Genomic DNA, 17,778 nt, shown 5'->3' with positions numbered 1-17,778 from the left:
GAAGGCGTCAGAGGGCAAAAGGCCTCGGTATGAATCCTAGAATCAAAGAGTTGGAAGAGACCTCCTGGGCTGGATGATGATCCAGCCCAACCCCATTCTGCCAAGAAGCAGGAATATTGCATTCAAATCACCCCTGACAGATGGCCATCCAGCCTCTGCTTAAAAGCTTCCAAAAAAGGAGCCTCCACCACACTCTGGGGCAGAGAGTTCCACTGCTGAACAGCTCTCACAGTCAGGAAGTTCTTCCTCATGTTCAGATGGAATCTCCTCTCTTGTAGTTTGAAGCATCCTAGTCTCCAAGGAAGCAGAAAACAAGCTTGCTCCCTCCTCCCTGTGGCTTCCTCTCACATATTTATACACGGCTCTCATCATATCTCCTCTCAGCCTTCTCTTCATCAGGCTAAACATGCCCAGCTCCTTAAGCCGCTCCTCATAGGGCTTGTTCTCCAGACCCTTGATCATTTTAGTCGCCCTCCTCTGGACACATTCCAGCTTAGAGTCAATATCTCTCTTGAATTGTGGTGCCCAGAATTGGACACAATATTCCAGGTGGTGTGGTCTAACCAAGGCGGAATAGAGCATGGGGAGCAGGACTTCCTTAGATCTAGACACTAGGCTCCTCTTGATGCAGGCCAAAATCCCATTGGCTTTTTTTGCCGCCACGTCACATTCCTGGCTCATGTTTAACTTGTTGTCCACGAGGACTCCAAAATCTTTTCCACACGTCCTGCTCTCGAGCCAGACCTCATCGTCCCCATTCTGAATCTTTGCATTTTGTTTTTTCTGCCTAAGTGGAGTATCTTGCATTTGTCTCTCTGTTGAACTTCATTTTGTTAGTTTTGGCCCATCATCTCTCTGTCAAGATCCCTTTGAATCCTGCTCCTGTCCTCTGGAGTATTGGCTCTCCCTCCCAATTTGGTGTTGTCTGCAAACTTGATGACCCTGCCTTCGTATAAGTCATTAATGAAGATCCTGAGCAGGACTGGGCCCGGACGGAACCCTGCAGATGGCACTCCGCTCGTCACTTCTTTCCTGGATGAAGAATAGGAAGCATTGGGGACAGAGGCGGCCCTAGGTAATTTTCAATGGTAAGCAAACAGTATTTTGCCCCCCCCCCCCCCCGCCCCAACCAATCATTGATATATATTTTCTGTTCATCGTGGGAGTCCTGTGTGCCATATTTGGTTCAATTCAATCCTTTGTGGAGTTCAGAATGCTCTTTGATTGTAGGTGAACTATACATCCCAGTAACTACAATGGAGCCCCCGGTGGCGCAGTGGGTTAAAGCACTGAGCTGCTGAGTTTGTTGACCGAAAGGTCGCTGGTTCGATTCCAGGGAGCGGCATGAGCTTCCGCTGTCAGCCCTAGCTTCTGCCAACCTAGCAGTTCGAAAGCATGCAAATGTGAGTAGATCAATAGGTACCGCTCCGGCAGGAAGGTAACGGCACTCCATGCAGTCATGCCAGTGGCCACATGGACAATGTGTGGCAGGGGACAGCTAGTGTATGTATATATATGTGTGTGTCTGGCACAGTGGGTTTAAAGCGCTGAGCTGCTGAGCTTGTTGACCGAAAGGTCACAGGTTCGATTCCAGGGAGCGGCGTGAGCTTCCGCTGTCAGCCCTAGCTTCTGCCAACCTAGCAGTTCGAAGACATGCAAATGTGAGTAGATCAATAGGTACCGCTCCGGCGGGAAGGTAACGGCCCTCCATGCGGTCATGCTGGCCACATGACCTTGGAGGTGTCTACGGACAACGCCGGCTCTTCGGCTTAGAAATGGAGATGAGCACCACACCCCAGAGTCAGACATGACTGGACTTAATGTCAGGGGACTACCTTTACCTTTAACTACCACTCGCATATGTCAAGGTCTATTTTCCCCCAAGAGCGCCTCAAGAGCGCCCCTGGGCAAAATCAACTCTACTGCGAATGCTTACTTTGCGTAATGTTTGAGCCGCCCCTGATTGGGGAGAATCACCCTCTGGGTTCGTTCATTTAACCAATTCCAGATCCACCTCTGTGAATGAGTAGGTCTGTTGTGAGAAGTGGCTGAGGGAGAAAAGGAAGGGGCCTGAGGCTGTTAGGAATGGTGGGAGTTGGAGTCCAAAACACCTGGAGGAAAGGCCAAAGTTTGCCCGTGCCTGATTTAAGGCCTCCTAATTGGACAAAAAGCAATTATCCAGGATGCAAGGACTCATTCCAGAGGAGGGCGGCTAAAATGATCAAGGGTCTGGAGAACAAGCCCTATGAGGAGTGGCTTAGGGAACTGGGTATGTTTAGCCTGAAGAAGAGAAGGCTGAGAGGGGATATGATAGCCATGTATAAATATGTGAGAGGAAGCCACAGGGAGGAGGAGGGAGCAAGCTTGTTTTCTGCTTCCCTGGAGACTAGGACGCAATGGAACAATGGCTTCAAACTACAAGAGAGGAGATTCCATCTGAACATGAGGAAGAACTTCCTGACTGTGAGAGCCGTTCAGCAGTGGAACTCTCTGCCCCGGGGTGTGGTGGAGGCTCCTTCTTTGGAAGCTTTGAAACAGAGGCTGGATCACCCTCTGTCAGGGGTGATTTGAATGCAATATTCCTGCTTCTTGGCAGAATGGGGTTGGACTGGATGGCCTATGAGCTCTCTTCCAACTCTTTGATTCTATGATTCTATGATTCTATGACTCAGGCGGCCCTGGCTGCCATTGGGTTCTGAGTCCCATCATCACCACCACCACCACCATCATCCCCAGAAGGCAAGGCCGAGGTCAGACGGCTCTCCTCCTCCTTCCTCCCTCTCTGACTTGTCCTTCTCTTGGGAGACTTTGCAGGCGGTTGCAGCTCCCATGGGCCCCAATCCCACAGCTGCCGGATCACCAAGGAAGGGAAGGAGGAGGGGGAGGGCGCCAGGTGGAGGGTGCGGCCCAGGGAAGAATCCGCCCGAGGCCGGCAGCGCGGGCCCGCACTTGCCCAGGCAGGTTTCCCCTCCACAGACCCATCCCTCCAAAAGGCCTTTGTTTACACTATGTCCCACGGCTTTTGTTCCTGGGTGATCCACGCCATTTCCTAATTGGTTCTGTCGTGAAAAACACGGGGAAAAGTTTAATCAGCGGCAGAAACGTTGTCCTTGCACAGAGTTTGCGCCATAAAAACAAAGTTTCTGGATCGGAATGACTTCCAAAGTCAGGACGGCACAACGAGACAGGAAGCAACACTTGCAAACCAGGAACAGAACATTTTCCAAATTGTGTTACACAGTCTGATATAACAAGAACAACAACAACAACAACAATAACAACAAGAGGGCGAGAGACAGAGCCTTCTCAGTGGTGGCCCCTCAGCTATGGAACGTTGTGTTACACAGTCTGATGTAACAGTAACAACAACAAGGGGACGAGAGACAGGGCCTTCTCAGTGGTGGCCCTTCAGTTATGGAACTTTGTGTTGCACAGTCTGATGTAACAAGAACAACAACAAGAACAACAAGAGGACCAGAGACAGGGCCTTCTAAGTGGTAGCCCCTCAGCTATGGAACTTTGTATTACACAGTCTGATGTAACAATAACAACAACAAGAGGGCGAGAGACAGGGCCTTCTCAGTGGTGGCCCCTCAGCTATGGAACTTTGTGTTACACAATCTGATGTAACAGTAACAACAACAAGGGGACGAGAGACAGGGCCTTCTCAATGGTGGCCCCTCAGCTATGGAATTTTGTGTTACACAGTCTGATGTAACAATAACAACAACAAGGGGATGAGAGACAGGGCCTTCTCAATGGTGGCCCCTCAGCTATGGAATTTTGTGTTACACAGTCTGATGTAACAATAACAACAACAAGGGGACGAGAGACAGGGCCTTCTCAATGGTGGCCCCTCAGCTATGGAATTTTGTGTTACACAGTCTGATGTAACAATAACAACAACAAGGGGACGAGAGACAGGGCCTTCTTAGTAGTGGCCCTTCAGCTATGGAACTGTGTTACACAGTCTGATGTAACAATAACAACAATAACAACAACAAGGGGACAAGAGACAGGGCCTTCTCAGTGGTGGCCCTTCAGCTATGGAACTTTGTGTTACACAGTCTGATGTAACAAGAACATCCACAAGAACAACAAGAGGACGAGAGACAGGGCCTTCTTATTGGTGGCCTCTCGCTATGGAACTTTGTATTACACAGTCTGATGTAACAATAACAACAACAAGGGGACGAGAGACAGGGCCTTCTCAATGGTGGCCCCTCAGCTATGGAATTTTGTGTTACACAGTCTGATGTAACAATAACAACAACAAGGGGACGAGAGACAGGGCCTTCTCAATGGTGGCCCCTCAGCTATGGAATTTTGTGTTACACAGTCTGATGTAACAATAACAACAACAAGGGGACGAGAGACAGGGCCTTCTTAGTAGTGGCCCTTCAGCTATGGAACTGTGTTACACAGTCTGATGTAACAATAACAACAATAACAACAACAAGGGGACAAGAGACAGGGCCTTCTCAGTGGTGGCCCTTCAGCTATGGAACTTTGTGTTACACAGTCTGATGTAACAGTAACAACAAGAAGAACAACAAGAGGACGAGAGACAGGGCCTTCTTAGTGTTGGCCCCTCAGCTATGGAACTTTGTGTTACACAGTCTGATGTAACAATAACAACAACAAGGGGACAAGAGACAAGGCCTTCTTAGTGGTGGCCCTTCAGCTATGGAACTTTGTGTTACACAGTCTGATGTAACAATAACAACAAGGGGACAAGAGACAAGGCCTTCTCAGTGGTGGCCCCTCAGCTATGGAACTTTGTGTTACACAGTCTGATGTAACAATAACAACAAGGGGACGAGAGACAGGGCCTTCTCAGTGGTGGCCCTTCAGCTATGGAACTTTGTGTTACACAGTCTGATGTAACAATAACAACAACAAGGGGACGAGAGACAGGGCCTTCTCAGTGGTGGCCCTTCAGCTATGGAACTTTGTGTTACACAGTCTGATGTAACAATAACAACAACAAGGGGACGAGAGACAGGGCCTTCTCAGTGGTGGCCCCTCGGCTATGGAACGCCCTCCCTAGGGATATCAGATCGGCCCCCTCTCTGTTTGGAGAAAAGTTAAGACGTGGTTGCTTGAGCAAGCATTTACAAATGCAGAGTAACTGACGTAGGAAGTGGAATGACTAGATGATGGGATTGGACAGTTTTTCAACAAGGAGACGCTAACGATGCTGGTTTTATTGCTTCTGTTGTGGTTTTATATTCCTTTTAATGTTTTAATTTGTATTTTGATATGATGTGTCCTGTCTTGTTGTAAACCGCCTTGAGTCGCCGACAGGCTGAGAAAGGCAGTATGCAAATACAGTAAATAAATAAATAACAAATAAGAATCAAAACATGGGTAAAAGAATAATGACAACAATAAGGAAGAGAGGAGACTGTCCTCCTGACCTGCTCAGAGGTTGCTCCATCCAGAACCCATGGCCAGGGCCCTTTCTGGGTGGGCTGCTCTAGAGTCACACTTACCTGGAAAGGAATGCTTCACGCCACACAGAAGCTTGCGGATACCAATATGTCTTTATTGTTCAGAATACATTAATCATGCTTGACGACACACACACACACACACACACTAGCTGTACCAGCCACGTGTTGCTGCGGCCAACTTTCCCTCCCTCTTTCTCTCCTTTCTTTCTTTCTCTCCTTCCTTCCCTTCCTCTTCCCTTCCTTTTTTCTTTCCCTTATTCTTTCTACCTTCTCTACCTGTTTCTTTTCTCACTTCCTTTGCTCTTGGGTTCCATCCTTCCTTCCTTCTTTCTTTCCTTCCTTCCCTCCTTCTCTCTTTCTTTCCTTCTCTCCTTCCTTCCTTCCTTTCTTTCCTTCCTTCTCTCCTTTCCCTCCTTCTCTCCTTCCTCTTCCATCCTTCTTTTCTTTCTTTCTTTCCTTGCTTCTCCTTCCTTCCTTCCTTCCTTCCTTCCTTCCTTCCTTCCTTCCTTCCTTCCTTCCTTCCCTTATCTTTCTTTTCCTGCCTTCCTTCTTCCCTCCCCTCCCTCCTTACTTTCCCTTTTCTTCTTTCTTTTTTCCTTCCTTCCTTCCTTCCTTCCTTCTTTTTCCTTCATTCCTTTCCCTTCCTTGCTTTTCTTTCTTTCTTTCCTCCCTTTCACTTCCTTCCTTCCTTCCCTCTTTCGTTCTTTCTCTCCTTACTTCTCTCTTTCACTTTTTTATTTCCTTCTCTCCTTTCTTCCTTCCTTCCTTTCCCTCCTTCTCTCCTCCCTCCCTCCCTCCCTCCCTTCGTCGTCCTTCCTTCTTTTCTTTCTTTCCTTGCTACTCCTTCTTCCTTCTTTTATCTTTCTTTCTTTCCCTGCCTTCCTTCTTCCATCTCCCTCCCTCCTTACTTTTCCTTTTCTTCTTTTTTTCCCTTCCTTCCTTCTTTTTCCTTCATTCCTTTCCCTTCCTTGCTTTTCTTTCTTTCTTTCCTCCCTTTTACTTCCTTCCTTCCATCTTTCGTTCCTTCTCTCTTCCACTTTTTATTTCCTTCTCTCCTTTCTTCCTTCTTCTTCCTTCCTTCTCTCCTTTCCCTCCTTCTCTCCTCCCTCCCTCTTCCTTCCTTCCTTTTCTTTCTTTCCTTGCTTCTCCTTCCTTCCCTTATCTTTCTTCCTTTTCCTGCATTCCTTTTTCCCTCACCCTCCCTCCTTACTTTTCCTTTTCTTCTTTTCCTTCCTTCCTTCTTTTTCCTTCCTTCCTTTCCCTTCCTTGCTTTTCTTTCTTTTCTCCCTTTCACTTCCTTCCTTCCTTACCTTTCTCTCTTCTGTTCCTTCTTCCTTCTCTCCTTTCTTCCTTCCTTCTCTCCTTTCCCTTTCCCTCCTTCTCTCCTCCTTTCCCTCCTTTCTGTGTATGTGTTTTGTGTGTGCATATATGTGTGTATATATTTGTGTATATGTGTGTGTGTGTGGTTTTGGGCATGCGTTGTAATGTTTTATGTATTTATTTACTAGTGGTCCCCTGCCATGTGTTACTGTGGCCCAGTCTGTGTATATGTGTTTTGTGTGTGTATATATATGTGTATATGTTTACCTATGTTGTTTTATGCATGTGTTATAATGTATTATTTATTTATTTATTTTGGCTTTTAAGTCCCTTCTGCTGTGAGTTTCAGTATTTTTATGAGTGACGGTCACTCGTTGGCCTGAGATGGGTCTTGTGTCCAAATGTCGTGTCCATTTGTCCAGTTTTTTTGAGTTCTGTTCATCCCCACACATCAGAGCAACCCATCTATCCTGCTCTGCCATCCATATGCATAGGACTTGTACCCATCATGTGTCAATCACCCCAAATTTCTGATTCCCCCACCCCACCCTTTCCCACACATCAAGGCCATTGGTCCTTATGGCCAGCTGATGTCACCTTCCCATTTCCTGCCCCGTTTTTCCATGTGCTATGTGACTGCTCTGGGGATGTCACCATTAAATAGTATATGATTGTGACACCTATGGTCGTGGTGTCAGGGCAACCAGTCAATTGTATTACATTTCTAACAGAACAAAACAAACAAACAGACAAAACACAAATTTGCAAGTTTGGTAGTTGATTAGATGTCCTTTGACCAGTATCTGACCCCTGGTGTGGCCGCAAGAAGGTCCTCCATGGTGCATGTGGCAGGGCTCAGGGTGCATTGCAGCAGGTGGTCAGTGGTTTGCTCCTCTCCGCACTCGCATGTCAAGGATTCCACTTTGTGGCCCCATTTCTGAAGGTTGGCTCTGCATCTCGTGATGCCAGAGCGCAGTCTGTTCAGCGCCTTCCAAGTCTGTGTGCCCAGGGGGGAGTCTCTCATTCGGTATCAGCCATTGGTTGAGGTTCTGGGTTTGAGCCTGCCACTTTTGGACTCTCGCTTGCTGAGATGTTCCAGCGAGTGTCTCTGTAGATCTTATTATTTATTTATTTATTGTTCTTATACCCTGCTACCATTTCCCACAGGACTCGATGCGGCTTACAAGAGGCCAAGCCCAACAACATCATGAAAACAACAACAACAAAATAATAAATAACTCATAAAAAGCAAAAACAATGCAATAATAACACAACACATTTTAAAAACATGAGGCGGGCCAAATGTAAAAGTTTTAAAAGTTAAAAGCTGGGAAGTTTAAAGGGAATAGGAGGAATATTTTGGGAAAGGTGGACGTGCAGACAGTTCTAAATCTCTCATAAAGTGCATTGAGGACATATTGCTTAGGATTCCTTATTCTGGGAAGGCACACCAGAACACCCACGTTTTCAAGCTCCTTCTAAAGACTGCCAACGTTGGGACCTGCCTGATGTCCCTGGGAAGGAGTTGCAGAGTCGCAGGGCCACCACCGAGAAGGCCCTGTCCCTCATTCCTACCAATCGTGCCTGTGAAGCAGGTGGGATCGTGAGCAGGGCCTCCCCAGATGAACGAAGAGCTCGTGTGGGTTCGTATACAGAAATGTGGTCGCAAAGGTAGAAGGTAGATGTTAGAAAACTATTTTTAGATTTAAGTGCTGGCTGATACCCAAACAAGGGATGAGCTGGAGATGTCTCTGCCTTGGTCCTTTCACTCTTGGCTGCTACTTCCTGGCGGATGTCGGGTGGTGCAATACTGGCTATTGGTGGTAGTGGTGGTGGTGGTGTGGGGTTCCACACTTTCATTGGCATCAAATGGGCAAGCGGTCAGCCTGCAGCCAGAGAGCAGCACTTCCTTGCACAAAGGCAACCCTGCATGCCCTTCAAGGTGGTACCTTCGCCCTGGGATTCCTCCTGAGGGTTTGGGATGTGGGAGATGGTTCAAGGGAAGGCACTCCAAGGTCTCCTCCTGCTGCCAAAGACAAGCCCTCTGGCCCCATTCTCCATCTCTTTCCGGGGGTGCAAGTGCCCCCTTGGCCGCTGACCTCTGCCTCAAGAGCCCTCCCCACCCCTTCCCTCTGGTTCCAGGCCACACAATAGCATCCCCCCCCCACTTTGTTTTGCTGCTTCCTGGAACCACTTTGGCGCCTTGGCTTCCTTTGCCTGGCCTGAAGGGCTTCTTGCTTGCTTGCTTTCTCTGGCAAACCAGAAAGGCAGGAAGGGTGGCTCCAACTGCCCCCCCCCCCCACTGCCTCCAGGTCTTGGCAGGGGGGGGGGAGGTCCCAGAGGGTATTCTCAAGGACTTCCCAAATGACCCCTGGGGCATCGGCATGGATGGTTTTGCAGAATCTGCAAAGTCAATTGAGAGGGGAGGTAGGGAAAGGATGGGGGGCAGGAGGAGGGTATACACTCTCTATGACAGTGTTTCTCAACCTGGGGGTCGGAACCCCTGAGGGGCTCGCGGAGGGGTGTCAGAGGGGTCGCCAAAGACCATCAGAAAACACAGTATTTTCTTATGATCATGAGGATTCCATGTGGGAAGTTTGAGCCAATTCTATCGTTGATGGAGTTCAGAGTCTTCTTTGATTGTAATGAACTATAAATCCCAGCAACTACAACTCCCAAAAGTCAAGGTCTATTTTCCCCAGGCTCCACCAGTGTTCACATTTGTGCATGCTGAGTATTCATGCCAAGTTTGGTCCAGATCCACCATTGCGTGAGTCCACAGTGCTCTCTGGATATAGGTGAACTACAACTCCCAAACTCAAGGTCAATACCCACCAAATCCTTCCAGTGTTTTCCATTGGTCATGGGAGTTCTGTGTGGCAAATTAGGTTCAAATCCATTGCTGGTGCAGTTCAGGATCCTCTTTGATTATAGGTGAACTATAAATCCCAGCAACTACAACTCCCAAATTACAAAATCAATCCTCCCCCAACCCCACTAGCATTTACATGTGGTTGCATTGGGTATTTGTGCCCAGTTTGGTCCAATGAATGAAAATACATCTTGCATATCTGATATTCAAATTATGATTTATAACAGTAGTAAAATGACTGTTATGAAGTAACAACAAAACAATGTTATGTTTGGGGGTCACTACAACATGAGGGACTGTATTAAGGGGTCACGGCATTAGGAAGGTTGAGAACCACTGCTCTATGAAACATTTGAATGGGGGGGGGGGCGTTATCCAACGGCCCTCCCTGTGACCCCCCCCCAAACAACCCCCAAAAGCCAGGCTAGGCCTATGGAAGGTTCAGGCCACCAAGAAGCTTAAGTGACCCGGAGGGCCAGAGCAAAGGTGGGCCAGTGACACCTCAACCTTTGGTCACTCTGCTCTTACAGATGCAGGAACCTGCCCCTCCCCTCCCCTCTGTGTTTGTGTGTGGGCCCCACAGGCAAGGAGGGGGGGGGGGGTCATTCATTTTGGAAGGAGGAGGGTGAAGAAGAATTGGAGAAGGAAGAAGATGAAGAGGAGGCACCACAATTCAAGAGAGATATTGACAAGCTGGAATGTGTCCAGAGGAGGGCGACTAAAATGATCAAGGGTCTGGAGAACAAGCCCTATGAGGAGCGGCTTAGGGAACTGGGCATGTTTAGCCTGAAGAAGAGAAGGCTGAGAGGAGATATGATGAGAGCCATGTATAAATATGTGAGAGGAAGCCACAGGGAGGAGGAGGGAGCAAGCTTCCTTTCTGCTTCCCTGGAGACTAGGACGCGGAACAATGGCTTCAAACTACAAGAGAGGAGATTCCATCTGAACATGAGGAAGAACTTCCTGACTGTGAGAGCCGTTCAGCAGTGGAACTCTCTGCCCTGGAGTGTGGTGGAGGCTCCTTCTTTGGAAGCTTTGAAGCAGAGGCTGGATGGCCATCTGTCAGGGGTGCTTTGAATGCAATATTCCTGCTTCTTGGCAGAATGGGGTTGGACTGGATGATGGCCCATGAGGTCTCTTCCAACTCTTTGATTCTATGATTCTATGATTCTATGAATGAGAAGAAGAAAGAACCAACTGCTCTCTGATGTCCTGCTCTTAGGAAACCAGCACCAAGGAGGCCAATCTATATAAATAAAAATGTCATGTTTGTTTGTTTGTGGGATTAACAGAACTCAAAAAGCACTGGACGAATTGACACCAAATTCAGATGCAAGACACCTAACAACCCAATGTATGTCCTTCACTCAAAAGAATTGATTTTGTCATTTGGGAGTTGTAGTTGCTGGGATTTATAGTTCACCTACAATCAAAGAGCATTCTGAACCCCACCAATGATGGAGTTGAACCGAACTTGGCACACAGTTCTCCCATGACCAACAGACCACCAACAATAGAACTGGGCCAAACCTCCGACACAGAACCCCCATGACCAACAGTAAATACTGAAAAGGTTTGGTGGGCAGTGTCCTTTGGTTTTGGAGTTGTAGTTCACCTCCATCCAGAGATCACTGTGGACTCAAACAATGATGGACCAAACTCTACGCGAAAACCCAATATGCCCAAATGTGAACACTGGAGGAGTTTGGGGAAAATAGAATCTTGACATTTGGGAGTTGTAGTTGCTGGGATTTGTAGTTCATCAACAATCAAAGAACATTCTGAACCCCACCAACGATGGAATTGAACCAAACTTGGCACACAGAACTCCCATGACCAACAGTAAATACTGGAAAGGTTTGGTGGGCAGTGTCCTTTGGTTTTGGAGTTGTAATTCACCTACATCCAGAGATCACTGTGGACTCAAACAATGATGGACCAAACTCTACGTAAATACTCAATATGCCCAAATGTGAACAATGGTGGAGTTTGGGGAAAACAGAATCTTGACATTTGGGAATTGTAGTTGCTGGGATGTGTAGTTCACCTATAATCAAAGAGCATTCTGAACTCCACCAACGATGGAATTGAACCAAACTTGGCACACAGTTCTTCCATGACCAACAGAAAATACTGGAAGGGTTTGGTGGGCAGTGTCCTCTGGTTTTGGAGTTGTAGTTCACCTACATCCAGAGATCACTGTGGACTCAAACAATGATGGATCTGGACCAAACTCTACACGAATACTCAATATGCCCAAATGTGAACACTGGTGGAGTTTGGGGAAAACAGAATCTTGACAGAGTGGGGCTCCCCAGTGAGCCCCAACACCGCCTGCTGCTGCTGCTCCGGAGGCGCCAGTCCTCGCCCTGCCCCTTCTCCCCCTCCTTTTCTCCTCTTTCAACCCAAAGGCTCCTCAAAGCAGGCGGGCAGCGCCCAGTTCTGCAGACGGCTGCCTGGCTGGCGCTGGCATGGAAGAGGGTTGCCTGGGGCAGAGACCAAAGAGGAGGCCGCTCCCTGCTTGCCTTCAAAGGGCGGGCGGGCAGGCAGACAGGCACCCAAGGCAAGCAGGAGCAAGCCTCCCTCCAGAAGGGAGCCTCAAAGGGATTCCCAAATGGCACAGCCAGGGACACAACACGGCACCCTTCGCCTCATACACCCAAGTGGACCGCTACACTACCTAACACGACACTTCTTCCTGGGTTAGATATACATGCCATCTCCTAATTAACTCTATCAGAAGAACATGGGAAAATTTACCAAGGCTGCCAAAAGTTTGTTTTTGCGGGAAGGAGGGAGATCATGCAGCTATAGCACATTTTGCTCCCATTTCCCAAAGAATCCTAGAGTTGTGCCATCCATTCCAACCTGTTTCTGCCAAGAAGCGGGAAAATTGCCTTCAAAGCACCCCCGACAGATGGCCATCAAGCCTCTGTTTCAAAGCCTCCAAAGAAAGAGCCTCTATCACACTCCAGGGCAGAGAGTTCCACTGCTGAATGGCTCTCACAGTCAGGAAGTTCTTCCTCATGCTCAGGTAGAATCTCGTATCTCGTAGTTTGAAGCCATTGCTCCCTTGCATCCTAATCTCCAGGGCACCAAGACACTGAAAGACAACACGAGACGTGGACTGTCTACAGACGTCAAAATGCGAGACATGGACTGTCTACAGACGTCAAAATTGAGATGGAAATACAACACTGCCTGAGCTCTGCGAGTGCAGCTTTTTTCCAAATGAAGCAGAGAGTGTTTGAGGACCGGGACATCTGTAGGGAGACCAAGAGGCTTGTTTATAAAGCCTTTGTCCTCCCAACCCTGCTATATGCCTGCGAGACGTGGACTGTCTACAGATGTCAAAATTGAGACGGAAATACAACACCGCCTGAGCTCTGCGAGTGCAGCTTTTTTCCGAATGAAGCAGAGAGTGTTTGAGGACCAGGACACCTGTAGGGAGACCAAGAGCCTTCTTTACAAAGCTATTGTCCTCCCAACCCTGCTATACGCCTGCGAGATGTGGACTGTCTACAGATGTCAAAATTGAGATGGAAATACAACACTGCCTGAACTCTGCGAGTGCAGCTTTTTTCCAAATGAAGCAGAGAGTGTTTGGGGACCGGGACATCCGTAGGGAGACCAAAGGGCTTCTTTACAAAGCCTTTGTCCTCCCAACCCTGCTATATGCCTGTGAAACATGGACTGTCTACAGATGTCACATGCAACTCCTGGAACGATTCCATCACCGTTGCCTCCAAAAAATCCTGCAAATCTCTTGGGAAGACAAGCGGACAAATGTCAGCATGCTGGAAGAAGAAGCAAACATCACCAGCATTGAAGCGATGGTCCTCCACCATCAACTCCGTTGGACCGGCCACGTTGTCCGGATGCCTGACCACCGTCTCCCAAAGCAGTTGCTCTACTCCGAACTCAAGAACGGAAAATGGAATGTTGGTGGGCAGGAAAAGAGATTGAAAGATGGCCTCAAAGCCAACCTAAAAACTCTGGCATAGACACTGAGAACTGGGAAGCCCTGGCCCTTGAGCGCTTCAGTTGGAGGTCAGCTGTGACCAGCAGTGCTGTAGAATTTGAAGAGGCACGAATGGAGGGCGAAAGAGAGAAATATGCCAAGAGGAAGTCACGTCAAGGCAACCCCGACCGGGACCGCCTTCCATCTGGAAACCGATGCCCTCACTGTGGGAGAAGATACAGGTCAAGAATAGGGATAGACAGTCACCTATGGACCCACCGCCAGAACACTGATCCTGGAAGGCTATCCTACTTTGACGAGGATTGGCCAAGTATTGCCCAAGGAAGAAGGGTGCTTGTGGCTCTTTCTGTCTCTTCCTCATTTAGGAAAGGCTCTCCTTGGCCTCCAGCACCAGCCAAGCTTCCCTGGCTGTGACCCAGGGCCAAAGCCGCCTTCCTGCCTTGATTTCTTCGGTTGTGGCCGGAATGCAGAGGCGGGTTTGGCCACAAGGCCCTCAAGGAGGGAGTCCAGCCTTTTCCAGCCCGGCCTCCAGTTGACCGCCCGAGAGAAGAGCCTGGAAAGTTCTGACCGGAAAGGCCTGTTCTTGACCAACATGCACCCCCACACCCGCCGACACCACGTAAACAAGTTCCAAAAGGTAAACACTTCAATGGCCAGCCCTTTGGACAGTGGTCAGCAGAGACTTGGATGCCTCCCATGACTGCCTAGTCAAACTTCAGCCCTCCAGGTGTTTTGGACTCCAGCTCCCACAATTCCTAACAGCCTCAGGCCTCTTCCTTTTGCTGAGAGGGGGAAAGGAAAGGGACCGAGGCTGCTGAGGAGAAAAAGGAAAGGGACTGAAGCTGCTGAGAGGGAAAAGGAAAGAGACTGAGGCTGCCGAGGGGAAAAAGGAAAGGGACTGAGGCTGCCGAGGGGAAAAAGGAAAGGGACTGAGGCTGCTGATAGGGAAAAGGAAAGGGACCGAGGCTGCTGAGGAGAAAAAGGAAAGGGACTGAAGCTGCTGAGAGAGAAAAGGAAAGGGACTGAGGCTGCCGAGGGGAAAAAGGAAAGGGACTGAGGCTGCTGATAGGGAAAAGGAAAGAGACTGAGGCTGCCGAGGGGAAAAAGGAAAGGGACTGAGGCTGCCGAGGGGAAAAAGGAAAGGGACTGAGGCTGCTGATAGGGAAAAGGAAAGGGACCGAGGCTGCTGAGGAGAAAAAGGAAAGGGACTGAAGCTGCTGAGAGAGAAAAGGAAAGGGACTGAGGCTGCCGAGGGGAAAAAGGAAAGGGACTGAGGCTGCTGATAGGGAAAAGGAAAGAGACTGAGGCTGCCGAGGGGAAAAAGGAAAGGGACTGAAGCTGCTGAGAGGGAAAAGGAAAGAGACTGAGGCTGCCGAGGGGAAAAAGGAAAGGGACTGAGGCTGCCGAGGGGAAAAAGGAAAGGGACTGAGGCTGCTGATAGGGAAAAGGAAAGGGACCGAGGCTGCTGAGGAGAAAAAGGAAAGGGACTGAAGCTGCTGAGAGAGAAAAGGAAAGGGACTGAGGCTGCCGAGGGGAAAAAGGAAAGGGACTGAGGCTGCTGATAGGGAAAAGGAAAGAGACTGAGGCTGCCGAGGGGAAAAAGGAAAGGGACTGAAGCTGCTGAGAGGGAAAAGGAAAGAGACTGAGGCTGCCGAGGGGAAAAAGGAAAGGGACTGAGGCTGCCGAGGGGAAAAAGGAAAGGGACTGAGGCTGCTGATAGGGAAAAGGAAAGGGACCGAGGCTGCTGAGGAGAAAAAGGAAAGGGACTGAAGCTGCTGAGAGGGAAAAGGAAAGAGACTGAGGCTGCCGAGGGGAAAAAGGAAAGGGACTGAGGCTGCCGAGGGGAAAAAGGAAAGGGACTGAGGCTGCTGATAGGGAAAAGGAAAGGGACCGAGGCTGCTGAGGAGAAAAAGGAAAGGGACTGAAGCTGCTGAGAGGGAAAAGGAAAGAGACTGAGGCTGCCGAGGGGAAAAAGGAAAGGGACTGAGGCTGCCGAGGGGAAAAAGGAAAGGGACTGAGGCTGCTGATAGGGAAAAGGAAAGGGACCGAGGCTGCTGAGGAGAAAAAGGAAAGGGACTGAAGCTGCTGAGAGGGAAAAGGAAAGAGACTGAGGCTGCCGAGGGGAAAAAGGAAAGGGACTGAGGCTGCTGATAGGGAAAAGGAAAGAGACTGAGGCTGCCGAGGGGAAAAAGGAAAGGGACTGAGGCTGCCGAGAGGGAAAAGAAAAGGGACTGAGGCTGCTGAGGGGAAAAGGAAAAAGACTGAGGCTGCTGAGGAGGAAAAGAAAGGGACTGAGGCTGCTGAGGGGGGAAAGGAAAGGGACTGAGGCTGCCGAGAGGGAAAAGAAAAGGGACTGAGGCTGCTGAGGGGAAAAAGAAAGAGACTGAGGCTGCTGAGGGGAAAAAGGAAAGGGACTGAGGCTGCTGAGAGGGAAAAGGAAAGGACTGAGGCTGTTGAGAGGAAAAGGAAAGGGACTTAGGCTGCTGAGAGGGAAAAGGAAAGGAACTGAGGCTGCTGAGGGGGGAAAGGAAAGGACTGAGGCTGTTTAGAGGAAAAGGAAAGGGACTGAGGCTGCTGAGAGGGAAAAGGAAAGAGACTGAGGCTGCTGAGGGGAAAAAGGAAGGGACTGAGGCTGCTGAGGGGAAGAAGGAAAGGGAGTGAGGCTGCCGAGGGGAAAAAGGAAAGGGACTGAGGCTGCCGAGGGGGAAAAGGAAAGGGACTGAGGCTGCCGAGAGGGAAAAGAAAAGGGGGTGAGGTTGCCGAGAGGGATAAGGAAAGGACTGAGGCTGCTGAGGGGAAAAAGGAAAGGGACTGAGGCTGTTGACCCTTCTGGATGGCCTCAAGTGGCCCCGCAATGCAAGATCCATTCACCGAGAACAAACCCAAAGCAGGGATCACAAGGTTATAAAATCTCAAAACCCTTTATTATTGGTTGCTTGTGTTCAAAACGTGTCTTCCCCATTCCCCCCTCCCTCCCTCCCCCCAAAAACCGCTTACATTCTTAAATGGAGACCCTCTCCTCCCCCCACCCAGTTCTTTGATATGTACAAGGATCTGAATAAGGCTGCGTAAGGCACCCCTCCGCGTGGAAACGGGCCCCAAAAGCGGGGCTCAAAGTGGGGGGGGGGGGGCAACGTCTCTTTGTCTGGAAGCAATATCAACAACAACAACAACAGAAGAGAAGAGCACCCCGAAACAAAGGCCTGGCGAGGCCCTTCATGGCTTGGGGCCCAACCTGGAGGGAGGGGCTTGTTTATGGGGGGGGGGGAGATGTGGGTTTTCTATGGAGAATCCCTGCTTTTTTTTCTTTTTAGTTGAAGGCACCGTGAGGCTGCCGTCCTCCCTGGAGGGCCGTTTCCAGCCACTTCCTGGGAGCGGAAGGAAGGAATCCAAAGGAGGCACTGAAGACTCCCCCAAAATGTCATTGTCGTTGGCGGGAGGCAGAGGGAGGGGCTGAATGGAGAAAATGAGAGGAGCCCAAAGGGGGGGGGGGCGCCCCTTCTTTTCTCCCCTCCCCCCCCCCAAACCCAGGAACAGGAACTTATTGAACAGGCACTTAGAGGCCCCATAAGACCCCCCCAAATAACCCCATTGCCCCCCAGCAAGACCTGGGGGAGCGGCTGCCATGTGCAACGGGTCCAGAGGCCCCCGCTGCTTCTTTTTTGGTTAAGTAAAGGGATGAACTTTGGGGGGGGGGATTTCTTTGGAGGGAGGGGCTCAATGACAGATTGCAGGAGGGGCCACAAAAGAGAGAGGAGAGGGTTTCCTGCCCACTTTGATGGCAAGCAAGGGGGGGGGGAAGGACTCGGTCTCTCTTCAGAAAATAAGGCAAGAAAGGGGGAGGGGCGCTCATGGCGTGCCTCCCCCTCCCCGCCTCCCAGGCACAGGCGCCCCTCTTAGTGCTATTTTGGACGTGCAATTGTGGGGGGGGGGGGGGGGCTGCAGATATGGCTAATTCTCCTTCCAGTCCCATTGGGGGGGGGGTCCTGAAAAGTCTTATCTTGTGCTTCTTCTCACCAATGGGAGGGGGCTGCAAGGGGGGGGGCAAGAAAAGAGACAGAAACCAGGGTGGGATCTTCTGCAAGACCACCTGGATGCCCCCCTCCCCCCAAAGAAAGGCAAAGGAAGGAGGGCAGGGTTTCTTTCCT

Source organism: Anolis sagrei, chromosome X, assembly GCF_037176765.1.
Source record: "Anolis sagrei isolate rAnoSag1 chromosome X, rAnoSag1.mat, whole genome shotgun sequence".
Classification (NCBI taxonomy): Eukaryota; Metazoa; Chordata; class Lepidosauria; order Squamata; family Dactyloidae; genus Anolis; species Anolis sagrei.
The sequence above is the reverse complement of the archived record's forward strand: the minus strand, read 5'-3'. Positions refer to the sequence as shown.